The 16720-nt window shown below is 36.1% G+C and overlaps 1 long non-coding RNA gene across 1 annotated transcript in view; it reads right to left on the bottom strand.

Moving 5' to 3' along the window:
- Positions 1-8160: 8160 nt before the first annotated feature.
- LOC107501052 overlaps positions 8161-16720 on the bottom strand; it is a 53763-nt gene continuing 45203 nt past the window's right edge. Inside the window, exon 3 of the long non-coding RNA XR_001594673.2 lies at positions 8161-8289. This is a non-coding gene — a long non-coding RNA (uncharacterized LOC107501052). The remainder of the gene's footprint in view (positions 8290-16720) is intronic.

The raw sequence follows: 16720 nt of genomic DNA, 5'->3' as shown, positions 1-16720 counted from the left end.
CAAAATAAGACTGTTTTCTTTCTGAATCGTAGCGGAAGGTAAATGGAAAATTGACAAACAGACTTTGTTCTCCATCAGTGACGGGAGGGGAATTCCGGTTGAGAGCCAAATTTCCAAAGTAAGGCACACTGGGCTTGCCAGCAAAACTGTTCACACCCCCACAGAGACCACAAAACCCTGCAGCTGTAATTTCTGAAACACACATGTGTATAAATCAAGTAATTGCACACCTAACTATCCACTTGAGCCTGTGTGCCTGGGTTTTTTGCACGTGCCCGGGGCATTTGTGCTATTTGGCTTTGAAAACAAGATTTATTTTAATTGACAGGATATTATCAAATTCAAGCTGACTAGTATGGACAAATCTCAAAATATGAGGGTGGCATACAGAATCAAGCAGCACATATGAATGTTCCATATGTGTGTTCTATAAGGTCCTAGCAGCTGACTGAATTCTAAACAACAGAAAAGAACAAAATTAAATGTCAATTTAGTTCTAATTCATGAAAGTATATTTCCAGAGTGTTCCATTAAGCAACATCATTTTGAAATAATCTTGCCACGTAGAGAGAGACAGAGTCAGAGACAGAGAGAGACAGAGAGAAAGAGAATTGAGCAAGTGTTACTTTGTTTTATATAATATTGTTTAAAAAGGGATGGGGGTGTCTGTTTTGGGGTCTGTGGCCAGAAGAACAAGCCGTTCTATGTTTCCATGCTTCCACGTTCCATCTGGCAGAAGCCCCAGCAGAAAACCGAGGAGCCTGCTGCCAGTTGCCCGGGAAAGCAACACTCAACACAACATGGAATCTGCCTGCAGGCTAAGCTTGTGCCCTTATCGTTCCAAGAGAAATTCAGGTTTGTGGGACTTCAGAACAGGTATAGTTACCACTAGTCCTCTACAAATGCTTTGCATATTCCAGTAAAGAAAGATTAATGCAGAACCGGTTCATCTAAAAATTCTGCTGCAATTCAACACAATGCATTTCCACAATTCTTACCTTGAAAAAAAGAACATGGCATTTGTTTCACAAAGATCTAAACCACCAACCTCTCAATTACTTCCACCCCCTCAAGGAGTTTATAGATTTATCTTTTTTTAAGTAGACACATACAACCCCTTGAATATGAAGTCTCCCCGCCCAACACACACACACACACACACACACACACACACACACACACACTGTAAACAAGCAAAATTTAATGGGATGATACCAAAACTCACTAGCAAATAAGATGCTACGAGCGGTGTCTCCCATTTCTGATTTTATTTATAAAGTACCTACCACACAAGAGGGAAGTAGCGACAATTCTAAATGGACCATGAGAAATTCAATCTCAGCATTCTCTGCATCTGGTTTACATTTTACTACTTAAAATAAAGAACTGGAATCAGAGGTCTTTTGCAAGTAAAAACGGTGATGTGATAACTATAGATAAAATCAATCTTATAAGATCAAATGTCCCATAACAATGACCTTTTTTGAGACAAAGTCAATAGTCGGCTAGAGCAAAGAAAAGAATTCTATCCAAGTGTTTGTCTCAAAAAATGTATGCAAAGTCCTACTGGTCCATTGGAGCAAAATTTCCAGTAAGTTTTGTTTTCACAAAGTTACAATCAAAGAACCCCATTACGTTTGCATGTAACAATAGCCAAAAATAATATTTTAATATAACAGCAACGAAATTTAACCATTCTTTTTTTAATGATGTACAGATTTTTTTTATTGAAAACTTTAATCAGAGGCCTGCTTTTGAGAATTTTAGAACTGACGTGTTCCTTTTGCTTTGTTATCAGGGAGCTTGAAAATGGATAAGGTGTTTATGGCCTATTAAAGAACCATTAGGCCATAAAAATAATCTGCCTATAAAAATGGTAAGGGAAAGTGAAATGTATAGTGCTTAAACCACAATCTGATCACTGTATAAAGGCCTAATAGGAAAAGCTATTGATTTCTTTTCCATTGAACAGATATTAAATTTCAGATGGATTAATAGGTTAAAAAATAAACTTAAATCTAATACAAAAGGAAAGAGACGAAGGACTATAAGAAAGATAATACCAACAACCTACCACACATTTGAAATTATGTCTGAGTGTATGATGCAAAGGAGGTAAATGAGATTATCATGGCCAAACTCTATTTACTTAGGTTCTGCTACCTTCATAAGGATATCTTTTGAATAGTATAAGGATTTTTCTAATTCTAATAAGATATTTAGCATTTGTACAGCGCAAAGTATAATTTCTGATATTGTAATGTAGCTTTTGAGCAGCTTATGGGAAACAGTTTGGGTACAATATGATGCTAGACTGGGAATAAGAAAAGCCTGGATATAGGATAGAGAGCTCAGCCTTGGGCTGAGACTACCAGTCCTGACTATGTATGTGGTACTGGGAAAGACTGCTACCTTCTCTGCTTCTAAGTCTTCACATCTTCAGAGTGGGGGATATTATTAAATATCAAAACATAAGCAGTAAATGAAATAATACATGTAAATAACTCTGCCTGACACAGAGAAAGCACCAGATATATTTGATCAATTCTTATACCATTGCCTGAGTCTCTAAACAATTCTGATTTGGGGTAATTCCCTTAATCTCTCCAGTTTGTTTCTTCTGTAGAAGAATAATGGGGTTGGACTACAATCTTTCCTAGTCTTAATCACCTCTGACTCTATGAAGTCTTAGGCCCTAAATTGGATCAGATCTTGAAGCTGTTAATGGCCAAGCGCCAGAATGATCTCCTACGCGCACTGCAGGCTAGGATGTACTTCTTGACATCTTTGTATGTTGGTAACAGACCTAGTTCCTGGGAATGCCTGTAGGCTGGGCTAGTCTGCTCAAACACAAAAAATTTCCCAAAGTAATAATTCTCACACTGGGGTACAAGCATTGGTGTACTATAAAAATGTGAAAAATATAACACTTTTTTTGGCACTGGTAGTTAAATAAAAGCAATAATTACAGTTAAATCATCGTTAATAATAACAGTATTATACAATAAAATAACCGTATTATTATACAATGTTATTATAAATTAGGTTGGTAATAATTACAGATTTAGAACTTGAAACGGACTTCTTTTTTAAAAATTCTTTAATTTCTTTCTTTTAAATTCTTTAATGACTTACTTTTAAAATATATATTAGAGAAGAATTGAGGGTATTTCTATAATAATGACACGTTGTTTGTATTCCCAAAAACTTTCTCATGATTATCTTGGAAAGACCATGAATATTTTACTCATGTTAAATAATATATGGTGTTAAATGTTTTGTGGAAAAGAAACAAAAAAGAGAACTAGCTTTCAAAAGGAATGTTATGACATGATTTTAATTATCTTAAAGGGCAAATGAATCAATGAGTGGACCCAACAAAATATTGACACAGTGCATATAATATGATTGGAAGTCACCTGAAAGTGCTTGTCTGCTAATCTGGACTCATAGAGATAAAATAGAGACACATTCTAAATTCTCCCATCGTCTCTGTATTCTTATCCACTAAAATATTCTATTACTATATTGTGTCAATTTTATATTTCAAGATACTTCTTTGAAAGCCATTGTTTCTTTATGTATACATAGGATTCTAACCCTATCATTCAAGCCATTTTCCCAAATAATTCACAGGCTTTTCCTATCTCTCCTTAAAGAACATGTAGAACTATCACCTACAAGAAAATGGCACCTAGGAAAAAGAAAAGAACTCATGAATGCCCTGCGCAGTGATAAAAATTCAAAGATAAACTTCCTAATCTCCATTATCATTGCTTTGCTTTACTCATATTGTTCTTTTTATTGTCTAATCTAGTTCTCCAAGTACATCCTGGGAAGAGCCATCAGCATTACACTGGAACTTGTTAGAAATACAAACTCTTGTGGAGTCCAGTAATTTGTGTTTTAAGTGGCCCTCTGACTGATTGGGATAGATGCCACTTCGAGAACCACTGATGTAGACCACATATTAAATCATACTATTTTAAAGTGATAAACAAAAAAGGCAAAAAATAATTTTGCATCCTAACAATTCTGTTTATGTTGTAAGAAGTTATTACCCCATTTATGTAATAACAGCGCCATGCTGAAAGATCACGCCTAAGTCTGACCATCTCTGTTGTACACTGTATATAAAATGTAGTGTGCACAGCAGTGTCTCCAAGGTCAGTTTACAGCTATATGCTGACTCTCAACCAGTCTTTAGGAAAGCATTCTTTCCAGCAAGCTCTCACTAAAAAAATCCAAACTATCCACATCACGCTCTCTCCTCATTTTCTTCTTGTTTCTGAAAAATTTGCTCTACTATTCACCTAGGTTGCAGAATGGGTGAGAATCATGATAAACAATAATGAGATCAATACTATTATGATGTTTTTGAATGTGTTTAAGGATGAGAAAGCTATCCACTAAGCAATTTCTTAATCATCCATGTGACCACCCAGCACTGCTAATACAGATCATTCATTCAACATTTATTAAACAACTACTTTTCTTAAACCTGTGCGAAACATTTTGTGGAATTTGGAAGAAGAAAGAAGGAAATACCAACATAAATAAAAAGTCAATCTCCACTAGTTCTAGTTTAAAGTAAACTGGATAAATATATTGTGGTCTATCCATATAGAATACTAAGGCAATGGATATAAATTAATTTTCACTGCATACATAAATGAATCTCATCCACACAAGATTGAATAAAAGAAGCCAGAAACAAAAGAGTACATACTGTATGATTCCATTTTATAAAGCTCAAGAGCAGCAAATTATGCTATTGTTTTAGAGATTAAGAGAATAGTTACACTATGAGGGAAGAGAAGTAAAGGTTGTAGGGGTGAATAGTAATTGCAAGGAGGCACAAAGGAGCTTCTCGGGTTTTGGTAACACTCACTTCTTGATCATGTTACATGTAAGTGTTTACTTTGTGAAAAGCCATCAAGGGGTACATTCATGATTTGTGCACTTCTCTGTATATAGTTCACGCATAAGTTAAATGTTGATATTTAAATACACTCTAACGAGGTCAAAAATATGCTTGTACTTCAAATCATATTAGAGGCTAATATCCCTAAAATAGAAAGAACTGTTAAATATTGTAGAAATAAACAAAGACCACCCAAATGAGAACAAGCAAAGCCTACTCAAGTCTGCTCAGGTAAGGGAGTCAGCCACCATCATTTGTGTTTTGGCAGAGACTCAAAGGCAGGCAGAGTAGTGGGAAAGCTCCATAGTGGAAAATGGGAAGGCTTCCAGTGAGACCTAAACAGAGACTGTTGCAAGGGGAAGCTGTAGGCAGACTAACTAGAATGTGGAATATCCTGTGTGGTTGGTTAGAGGTACGTTTTTGGTTTTCTCTGGTTGGTCCTAAGTTGGAAGCAGAGGCCAAAATTAGAGAAGCTGTCAGTTATCAATCAAGTCCTGGCCATTTGGGGCTGATTGTTACAAAAATTAGAGTTTGGTTTCCTGGACTGTTTGTTCCTGGGTATGTGTGAGAGTCATATGTATATGTATATGTATATGTATATGTATATGTATATGTATATGTATATGTATATGTATATGTATATGTATATACACACACATACATACATACAGTCTGGCCATTGTGTATTTGTATAATATCAATGAGAAAAAGACCAATAATTCAATTAAGAAAGACAAAAATGGAAACGAAAAAGGTAAACATAGTCGATAGAAAATTAAATTTGAATGACTTTTCAAAATTAACAATCCCATTTATGTTAAAAGATATTATTTAACCATTTCGCCAGTCCAGTCTGAATAACCAACTGAAAAGATCAAAAAGTTTGACAACAAACGTTGGAGAGAGGGTCTGAGGAAACAGGTATTCTCATACATTGATGGTGGGAATCGGACTAACCACTCTGGAAGACAATCTAATAATAGCCATCAAAATTACAAATGCACAGATCCTTCAAGCCAGAAAGTATACTTCTAGGAATTTATTCTACAGTTGCTGTTGCACATATGTAAAACAATGTAAATAAGGTTGTTAATTGCAGTTCTTTTCATTAATCAAAGATTGAAAACTATTTAAATGTCTATCCATAGGAATACTAATTAAATATGGTAAATTATCATACAGCCATATAGTACAACACTATGTAACTGTAAGAAAGAATGAAAAGACATTTTATCTTTTGATATAAAATAATGCCCAAGATATTCCATTAAGTAAAAAACACAAAAGCATGGGAAACAGTGGGAGAATAAAGAACACTTATATGCACATATATATATACTTATATGTATGTGTATATATACATGCTGCATGTAGATGCATAAAATACATACAATGTATTTGCATAATTATGGAAAATCTTAATATATGCATGAAAAATTAATAGAAATAGAATCTCAATATTCAGTGACAGGAATGAGAGAGCAATTGCTCACTGAATACATTTTTGTACTTTTTAAATTCTGAATCATTTAATACATAAGCTACTAAAAATATCAATTTAAATTTTAAAATGGCAAATGACAAGCTAAGAGAAAATATTACCAACATATATGACAGAGTCTTTGTACTCCATAAAAACAGATCTCCTATGTATTGGTAAGAAAAAAATACAAAAAGAAACAAAAAAATGATAATATGATAGAAACTATTATAGAAATTGAAATTTAAATCACCAGTAAACATATACAAGCACATTCAACTTTATAATAGTTAAGCAAAAACAAGCAGAGTATATTAATTATATCAGCAAAAGCTGTGAAAAGAAATATCTAGTGTTGTTAAGATTAAAGAAAAACATGCACTCATATATTTCTGATGTATGTGTGAAAGGCTTAAAACATTTTCGTAACATAGTCAGGAAATCTCTACTTAAATGAACACACATATATCCCTGACCCATGCATCTCATTTGGGGAAAACTGCACTACAAAAACAAAGATGTCAGTATGTAAAGCTGTCCATGTAAAGGTAATCTTGGCAACACAGCTCGTAGAGGCAAAACTGTACCAAAACAAAAACTGTAAGCAATCTGAAAATATGACAGTAGGGAAATAGTGAAAAAAGTTATGATATAGTCATACTCTAGAATATGTTTCAGCTTTTGAAAAGGATGGAGAAGCCCTAGGACTACTGTTAAGTGAAAAAATAAATTTGCCCATGTCGATCAGGAGGCCTCCTCCATCTGGAAGTTATGCCACATGGAACCTGGAACCTCTAAGTTTGCCAGCGCAGGGCCTCAGACACACTTCCAGTACAGTTTTATTAGCCAGCGCTAGTCATATGAACCCAATCTATCAGCAAAGGAGTGGGGCTGGGAGATGAAGAAGATATTCAATAAGCACTATTGTCCTTTCTGCGGTGTATATGTATATATAACACATCAAATTGTTAATATTCAGGCTCTGGAGGAGAGATAATAGAGAGGTAGAAAGATAAAGATATGAGCATTTCGATATATATAATATTTAACTTGTAACGATGAGCATGTATTATTTTTAAAAATTAACTAAATGTTTTTTAAAGTCAGAGATAGTTTCACATGACCACCTTTATATGATATACACCTAAGTATATAGATAAAGCCTGCTACATGATAGCTGTGAGGGAGTTTGAATGTGAGAGAAAGAAAAAAAAATGTCAGCCAGTGATTTCAGGTTCCTGAGATGGTAAGAGGAAATGGAACACAATAGACAAACTGAAGATCTTAATAAAAGCAAAGATAGTTCTTCTATTGTATAAGAGGAAATAAGGAGCATAGCGAGGATACAGATAAAGGTGAGCTTGCATCTTTGATTTTTACAACATGAGAAAGTGTCTTTTTCATTATTCCTAAATTGTTTATAAAAGAGGAGCCACTGTTTTCTGTTGGATGTAAGGGAGTAAATGGTCTGTAGGATGGCTAGATTAGATAAAGTTTTAAATAATGGTTGTAGAGGATGCAAAAATGAGTTGGCTAAGGAATCATACTAGTGTTACCAGTGTATTAGACACAAATGTACCTCTTCCAGTTTCATCAACTGCTTTTTTCTTTCAGAACTTACCACTTGCCTTCAAGACCACTATTCCACTGTCACTGTCACCATTGCTGAGATCTCTGAGCTGGTTATAGTCCACATTAAAACCCAAGGTCAACTCCATAGCCGTTATAAATCACATACTGTTGTCCATGCTTTTGCCTTCTTGTACTTTGCATTTAGGTGAAATAATATACGTCAGGGGTAGAATATGACTCCCAGAGCATCCAACAAGGAGCCAGGTGGATCAGCCCAAACAGTTCAAGGTAATTATCTCCCATGGGGTGAAACCTGGCCAATGGAAAATAAGAGATGAGAGGGGCCCAGCTAGATGAATCCCTTCATTTTCTCCCTTCCCTCTACTAATCAATGTGTAGTCCCTACTTGTAGCATATGTCAAGCAAGCATGCCTGCTGAGTGTCCTGATGTGCTACTTCAAAATTTATCATGAATTGGTAGCCATTGTAATAGTCCATCACATTTTATTGCTGTTTATGTATTTCTTTTGCTTGCTTTATTTTACTCACCTTTTCCATTTGGGCTTGAATAGCACAAAAATTCTGCACCTTTGCCTTTATCTAGGCTCAGCTTTTCATAATACCTAAACTAAAACAATTAGTATGGGAAGTGGTTCAAGAAAACAGATGGTCAGGATGGTCAAGAAAACTTGTTGAGTTGCTCATTTGTGTAAAACCAACAGAAAGCTACTGGCGGCAACTGGGTTGGTCCTTAAGCTACCACCTGTGATTAATAGGAACGAAGTGCCTGTAGAAAGCAAGGCATTGGTAATTCAGTGGCTGTAACACTTAACCAGTATGGAAAATACGTTAATATAAAAATGTACATTAGAATGTTTTCTTAAGACAACCCTAGAGACTGTGCAAAAAGAAAATGACGGGTACAAGACAATCATGTCCCCTCCCTTCCAAAAAAAAAAAAGGAGGGGGGTAATGTTTTAAGAGCGAAATCATCTCAGTGATAGCCCTTAAAAAGACCTTTATCTTCTGTATCTTCGGCAGACTGTACTGAAAATCAAACCCACGATCTGGTTATTTGGATGACAAAAATGCAATGGAGATCAAATATGCAATTTTCAGATGCCGATATTATAGTCAAGACAGTGGGAAAGAGACAGTGGGACACTGAGACCTGGGATAGGAATATCTTGGCGGGTGAATGCTATCATCCTGAAAACCCAAATATACGGAACCATCTTTGCTAGAAAAATTAACTCTTTCCTTACCAGGTGCCCGACATGATGAGGCATGTTCTTTCAAAGCATGGACCCACCATCTCTTTTTGCCAATTATGCGGACTATGGCTTTGTTTCACTAATTCTCTTTGCTAAGTTATTCAGGACAGCAAAACTAAATACTGCCTTGAAAGTGTCTGTGTATATTATTGGGCTCTTTAAAGGAGAAGCAAGAGCAACTCCATTCTCAGACACAGAAAATAAGGGACCTGGATGAAAGGGAGGATACAAGGCTCTCGGAGGTACAAGTGGTAGACTGTAATGTACAAAAACCTTTCTTCCCTCTGTGTCAGTCAGGGTTTCATCAAAGAAGTAATTGCTAGGTAGTGTTTGACATTATACAATTGTGAACACTGCTGAAACAGTCTCTGTAAAAGTGAGGGCAGGCAGTAGAGAAGATAGATGCAAAATGGGGAGAACAAGAACAAACTGAAATCCATGAGAACAAACTAATACCCCACCTTGAAGAGCAAGTGTCCTTGAAGAGAAGCTGGCACCTTTCATCATCAAAGTAAATACACACTTGGCCCAGGAGTGAAGGTGAGGGAAAATCCATAGGAAAATGCAACAGTTGCATTGCCATGAGTTGAGTTAGTACATAAGCAAAAACACATGTGAGCTATAAAAGCTCTAGTCCCAACCTTAGTAGTGTAAAAGGCGCTTCACTTCTGCCTTTTATATCTCATGTAGAAATGTTCTTTGTGGCCCACCTAAAAGGAAATCTACAGGGAGAGGAATTCTGGAAAATGAATTCAACCTAGCTACATTGACACACTACAACGCCACCACACCCTCCCTAAATTCCCTTGATTGTTACTTTTTTTTTTTTTAGAAAGGACTAGCTCCTACCTGTACCAAGCCACTGTGACCACTATTGCCTCTGGCAAGCTTCTCAGGGTAGATTCTGAGTGCCATGTCTACATGGCTCCCCATCCCATACACTGTGTTTATCCATGGTAAGCCACTTTTCCACTTCTGGCCTTGAGTAAAATGCCACACCACAGGGCTTCCTGAACACCCACCAAAGGGCAAGAAAATGTGCCCCCGTGCTTGGGAAATGGGAAACCAAAAAGAACTGGGTGTTATTTCCCTCCCCCCTTTTTTTCTTGTCACAGACTGCCCTGAGATACAGATCTTCCTTAGAGCCCAACCACAGAAATTTTCTCCACCTGCTGAGAACACGCCTGCTGAGACACTTTACAGTTCACATGAAGCAGGGAAGTAGCATAATAACATCCTATTGTGTTCTTTCACATTTGTTCGCGTCTCACCTCCATTGTCCACATTCTTACCATCATGCCCATTAATAACTGCATATTAATCCTTGCCTCAATCTTTGTGTGCTAAAAAATCTGAAAAAAATACCATCTGGCAATTTGAAAGCCCATTTGCGGCTGGGGATGATGAATATAGCGTAGAAAACTACTCATTTTACTTTGGTGATTCCTAAGTTCCACTTTCTTGTTCAAGTGAAAACAAAGAAAACGAGAATTATTTGGTTCATCCAGGAATAGGGTTTGTCAAAAGCTTTAAAGAAAAGACAAGAGGGCCACACCTCATACCTATTATCAGTAAGTGACATTTTAAACAGAATTTTTTTAAATTATAACCTTTCCAAACATTCTGTCAGTCAAAAGAAGTTTTGAGGGAGAAGGAAGAGATCATTCTGGAAGGACAACTTTCACAAGACTCTAGGGAGCAACATGAATGGAAGCACCACTGGAGAGGGTTCTGATGCTGAAAGGGAAGAATTTTATTTAAATTCCTCATCGTTTTGCCTAGGATAAATTGGGATGTTAGCATAAGAATACTATAAACTTTTATTGTTTTCTTAACACTTAAACTGCCTTCTGATTGTAAGCGGAACATTTCTGGAAGGTTCATTGCAATATGTAACTGCTTCTCTGAGACAAAAAGGACTTATATATACACAATAGGAGAAATAGTGAAAGAACCTTTCTGTACATTTTAATTAAACCTACATTTATTGAACATTCCTTTTAGGCCACCTATAGTGGATACCACTGAGCATATAAACATGAATCAGAACCTTAATTTCAATATAACGTGATGAGTGCTGTGGTAGAGGAAAACATGAAGGGCTACAACAGGAAAAGCATCTATTTGTGGGCCTTCAAGAAGACCTCTGAAAGAAATGACAACTGCCTGAGTTTTGAAGAATAACTAGGGGTTATCCAGGTAAAGTAGTGGACAGCGATGTTTCAAAATGGCCTTTGATGTGTGTTTATCATACCACTTACTAAGGAGTTAAATATGCTCAAAGGAAAAAAAATGTCTTACATATCATCTCCCAAACCTCATTGCTTTATCTACTTTACCCTTCAAAACAAAGAGACCAAAGAGAACAATTCTTCCATTTGACTCGAACATAAAAACACTGTCACAGAGCAAAAAGTAGCTAAACTTGAGGCTTTTCAAAATCTAAAATGGATTTTAAATTTAAATAAATGTATTAATATTCCATTTGAAGCTGTTTTTCACAGATGTAGAGGTTTTTTTTCAAGTACACTTATTTGTAGCTCAAGTTACTTCAGCAGTTAAATGTATGTCTGAAACCTCATGCGGCGATATGAAAGATGGAGAGAAACAGAGTGACAAAGAGTGAATGATTTTCACTTATTTACAAACTAAAAAGAGTTTACTTCAAGATTCCTGGTACTTTATCCGCACTAATTTCTTTTTTTTTTTTTTCCTTAGAAAAAAACGAGATCTCCTTCTGAGTCAAACAATAACATCAGCTAAGCTGTTCTTCAAAATGGCAAGGCATTTCCCCCGTGTATCGGGAAATTTTGCCTACCCCAGTACTTCAGCATGGTTAATAACAGGAAAGACAAAGGAAGCCAGTTACGTGCTATCTTTGGTTCCTGAAAGCTAATTGTTATCACAAGTCATATAAAACCAAATTAGTGAGATATGTGCTTTGTCTATTATTTTTGCCCATTTTCATTTTCTTTTCATGTCTTCATTTAAGCCTTGAAGATGAACTATTAACAAACCACATTTTCATCTAATTTTCCAATATTTTCGCTAATTTCTGCCTGAACGTTCACACACAGGCAATTAAATGAATACCTTTTAACCTTTTTTGAAATACATCTGAATGAAGTAGAAATAAAAAACCTTAAACCACAGCAGGTTAAAACCTTGGGGCAAGTCCTTGACCCAAAAAGATTATTCTCATTTCTTTTCTATGAGGTCTACACATTAGATCATTCCTTGTTCTGTCTCTTTCCCCTTATGTTGGGCATAAGCGTCATGTGAGCCTTTGAAGCATCTAGTGTAGGGAAAGATGATAATGGTTAGTGGACACAGGCTACTTCCAGCAAGGCAAGAGGGTAGAGAATGTGTACTGCATCTTTTCAGATTCCACACTTTTGAAATCAAAAGTCGAGTTTTGATTGGAGCCCCAGACTTGAAATCAAAAGTCGAGTTTTGATTGGAGCCCCAGACTTGAACCGGTTCCTACCAAACTATTTTCACACCTCAACACCAAATCCTTTCCACCATTTTACTCTTCAAATACTTTATCACTGTTCATGTTAGTAGCCAAAAAAAAACACCAACTTAAACCCATTCCATCAGCCTATCCACTGTCCTTCATTCTACTGATAACCTCAAGGTCACTCTTCTCATTACCTAAAGATTTTATCAACTGTTCACTGGCACTCTCTCCATTACATAACTATGGTCCCAATATCACTTGTTGTCCTGTGGTAATTTTGAATAGATCCACATTTTACTCTCAAAAGTGTTCCAATTTGGGCAATAAATTATATAGTCGCCTTGGTTATAATCACTGGTGCTTGCAACAAGCAAACGTGAGCCTGTCAATCTCTGACTTCCTAATGTCTTATTTATCCTCATTCAATGATATTGCCCTACAGCCTACCTTGATTATTCATTCCCATGACCCTACCCTAAAAGTTCTTACCAAATACTGTCTCTTTCTCTAAAATCTTAATTTTAGTCTTCCTGTTCTCTGACCTTTCCTATCTTTTCAAGTCACACACGTATTACTTCAAACACAACAATCCTTTATCTACATCATTACTCACAATTCATTGCTTCCACAGCCTTTTCCTTTTCCCTCACTCCGGCACATCTTCATTTCTCTGGGCATGCAGCTTACCCTGATCAGTCATTAAAATCCTTCCATCATATATACCCTCAATTCTTTAGTTTCTTACGTTGGCTAAATCAAAACCTTAGTTAAGTTTCATTTTCTGCCTACTTCATATTTGCACCAAAGTAGTTGAATGAGATTGAAAACACACACACACAGAGACACACACACACAAACACATGCACACAGACATCTCACTATTACAACCATGCTGATCACTTTAAATGGGCCCATAATGCTGCCTGGCAATTTTATTCTTTTTCCTCAGACCATTTCACTCTCCCATTTACCTAGATGATTGTATGTAGTCTCCTCTATACTCAAATTTAAAAATTCTCCTCCCTCATCCTTCTCTCATCTATGAACTTCCTTCCTATTTCAGAGCAAGGAGAAGCAATCAGAAGTGAACTTCCACAAGATCTCTCCAACACATCTATCTGCCCCCTGCATTTGTGTCCTAATACATTGCCTTCTCTCTTTTTAACTGTACAAACTTTAGAAAAGGCCAACTCCTTCAATTATCTACTAGATCTCATCCACTAAGTAACGCTACATCATACTCATTCTCCTAGGAAGAGAAAAGACAGAAAAAGAAATTTTAAAAAAATTTTAATTAAAAAGAAATGGACCAAGAGAATGTGACACAAGGAACCAAAAGCATCTACTGTATAATTAATTCCTACTTTATATTCAGGAACTAGACTAATATTCACAAGATCAGTTTGGGGTCCAATTGGATCTTTTGGAAGTAAACTCATGCCCCAAATATGCCTTATGTAATCTGAAAGTCTGAATAGTAGAGCATGGCAGCTATTTTATTGTTTGTTTCCATCTAGGTTTCCCATAATCAGTTAAGATTCATGTGGTTTAGATTATTCCATTTACCAAATTGGGTTTGCTGTCTATTACATTAACTGGCTCTCTTTGGTTTTAATAGTTGTGCTATTAACTTAGCTTTCACCAAACTGCTTCTTGGCCTTTGCTATTCCCTGGGTATTCCCTTTCCATCAAAATCATGGAGCCCATCTAAATTGAAGTGTTCCCACCAGAATTCCCATAACAGAGAGAAGAGCCAACACATCTCTTTGCAAAGATGCTGGTTCTGTTATCATCTATGTACTTTTCAAGGCTTTGGTAGGGGGAATGTTATAAGGCCTACTCAGTGGGGAACAAATGATACATGTTAAATGTACACCAATACTTCTCTCTTCCACAATATATCAAAGTAGAAGAACAAAATTTTACATGGTGTTATAAGAGTAAACTATTAGTCATGTGTCAATTTTATTTTAAAAAATAAAATACATTAGTAGTATATACAGATTCAATTAATTATCACAGGTCAGGGAGGTCATATTTAGTGGGTTAATTTTCACAAGGTAATCAGCAAATTTAGTCTACTCTAATAGAGAAATGAAGAAACATAATTCTTAGCAACACACATTTTAACAAGTGTAGTTTTACATAACAAATAAATCATTTATAAATTAATAAGAGAGCAGTTCTTGGAAAGTAAGCCTTAAAATGGTTTCCAAATATCATAGAAAAATAATGTTTCTTACTTCAGTAAAAATGTATAAAAGTTCAACTTTGTGTTGGCTAGAAAAAGAATAAGTGTGGATTGAATTTAAGTTTTATAATGAATGGTTAGTAAATAATCTCTAAATTTCTCCCTTAACCAAAGTAATGGCTTTTCCACTCCCAAAAGCACTTGTGTCAATAACCTCACTAAATGTTTTTTATTAAGTATCCTTGAAATACGTGGTCAAAGGTTTCTATTAGAATTTTAACCATGGCTAAATAATATGATCTGTGTCTTTTAATTTTTGTCTCACCCAAATTAATTTCTGACAATTTCCTTTAACATGGGGCACCACTGAGTCCAGTGTTCTCTCAGCAGCACAGCAAACGGCTCCTTGGGCTAGCTAATGAATCAGAACTCTGGTATGTGTGTGTACACTGCTAAATTCTACCTGATCTAAAATGTTGTTTCTCTCTTCTTGTGAAACTTCAGAATTCATTCTCATATATTCTTTCAATTCTGTTCACATAAATTACCAAAGTCGTGCAATTCTTTTGTTTTGTTAGTCTCTCACTTCTCCCCAAATGTGATTTTCCAATTGGCCGTTTGGGTCCTGTTGGGACTTGTCTGGTTGTTTGGAGAGAAACAGGCAAAAGGGGAATGGAACTCTTTTTGCAAGGTAACTCCCAAGTACGAAAGGGTATAGTGTCTTCAAACAAGGGAGGATATCTTTCATCAACCAAGGGGAGAGATGCACTTAAGTAATCAATAAGGCTCAGTGGAGGAGGAGAGTCCTTCAATTATTTTAATTGATCCCCATCCAAATTGTCGAGGACTACTCTTACATAATCAATACCCTAACATTCGCAAAAATTACCTGGTGAGGCTATGGATTCAAATAACAATGTACTTCAGCACCGTGCTGCACCAAATATTTAGTTTTATCTAGTTTAGCTACTTTAGCTCTGTAACTTAAAAAATACAAAGTCTCTGCTCACAGTCATGGGACAGGAATTTACGGATTTGGGTTTGATTATTCTTGCTTTAAGCTGTGCAGCATTATTAGAACTAGCTATTTTGTTCTACATTCCTTGAATTTCACTTGCCTTTTCTAGTGTTATGTGGCAACAGCAACATGGTTCCTCCAAACCCTGACCTCAATCAGCACTGCGGTCAAGGTGACTGCTGATGATAATTTAATTAAGTTCTTGGCCACTACTGGGAGAGAGCTTTCAGAGTGTCATCACGGGATGTTAGTGGTATTTTCATGATCTTTACTAAACTCAGAACAGATAAACAATCCCAGATTCTCTATAGCCTCATTTTCCTGAGGGACTTTCACCTGAAAGCCATTCCTTTGTGCCAAAATCTATCTACCAAGTGTGCTTGTTTGCAAGAGAGAGAACAAACTGGTTAATTTAAATAGAAAAGGAATTTGTTATAAGGGCAACAGGTAGGTCATGGGACAAATGGGAATCATGTAAAACACAGATGAATTAGATGTCAGGCACTGTAGTGTCCAAGGAAGGCAAGATGGTGGAACATAGCCAAGATAACATACAAAATAATTACAGTAATGCATCTGGCAGAGCTGCCACTTGACATACAACACCATAGTCACTTGAACTTAGTGCTTCCTTTACCAACTCCTCATCATTCCTTAAATATTTGAATCATTCCCTTAAGAGTCAGTCTCGAGTGGGAACATCCAACTAGACAAGCCAATGTCCATATCTCTTCCTAAGGCTCAAACTGGTTGTTTCATATGGATATTGTCTTGTCATGAAAAGCCAAATTTGTACTT

The sequence above is a fragment of the Rousettus aegyptiacus genome, unplaced genomic scaffold, assembly GCF_014176215.1.
Source record: "Rousettus aegyptiacus isolate mRouAeg1 unplaced genomic scaffold, mRouAeg1.p scaffold_m13_p_8, whole genome shotgun sequence".
Lineage (NCBI taxonomy): Eukaryota > Metazoa > Chordata > Mammalia > Chiroptera > Pteropodidae > Rousettus > Rousettus aegyptiacus.
Note: the sequence above shows the minus strand (reverse complement) of the source record. Positions and strands in the feature narration are given on the sequence as shown.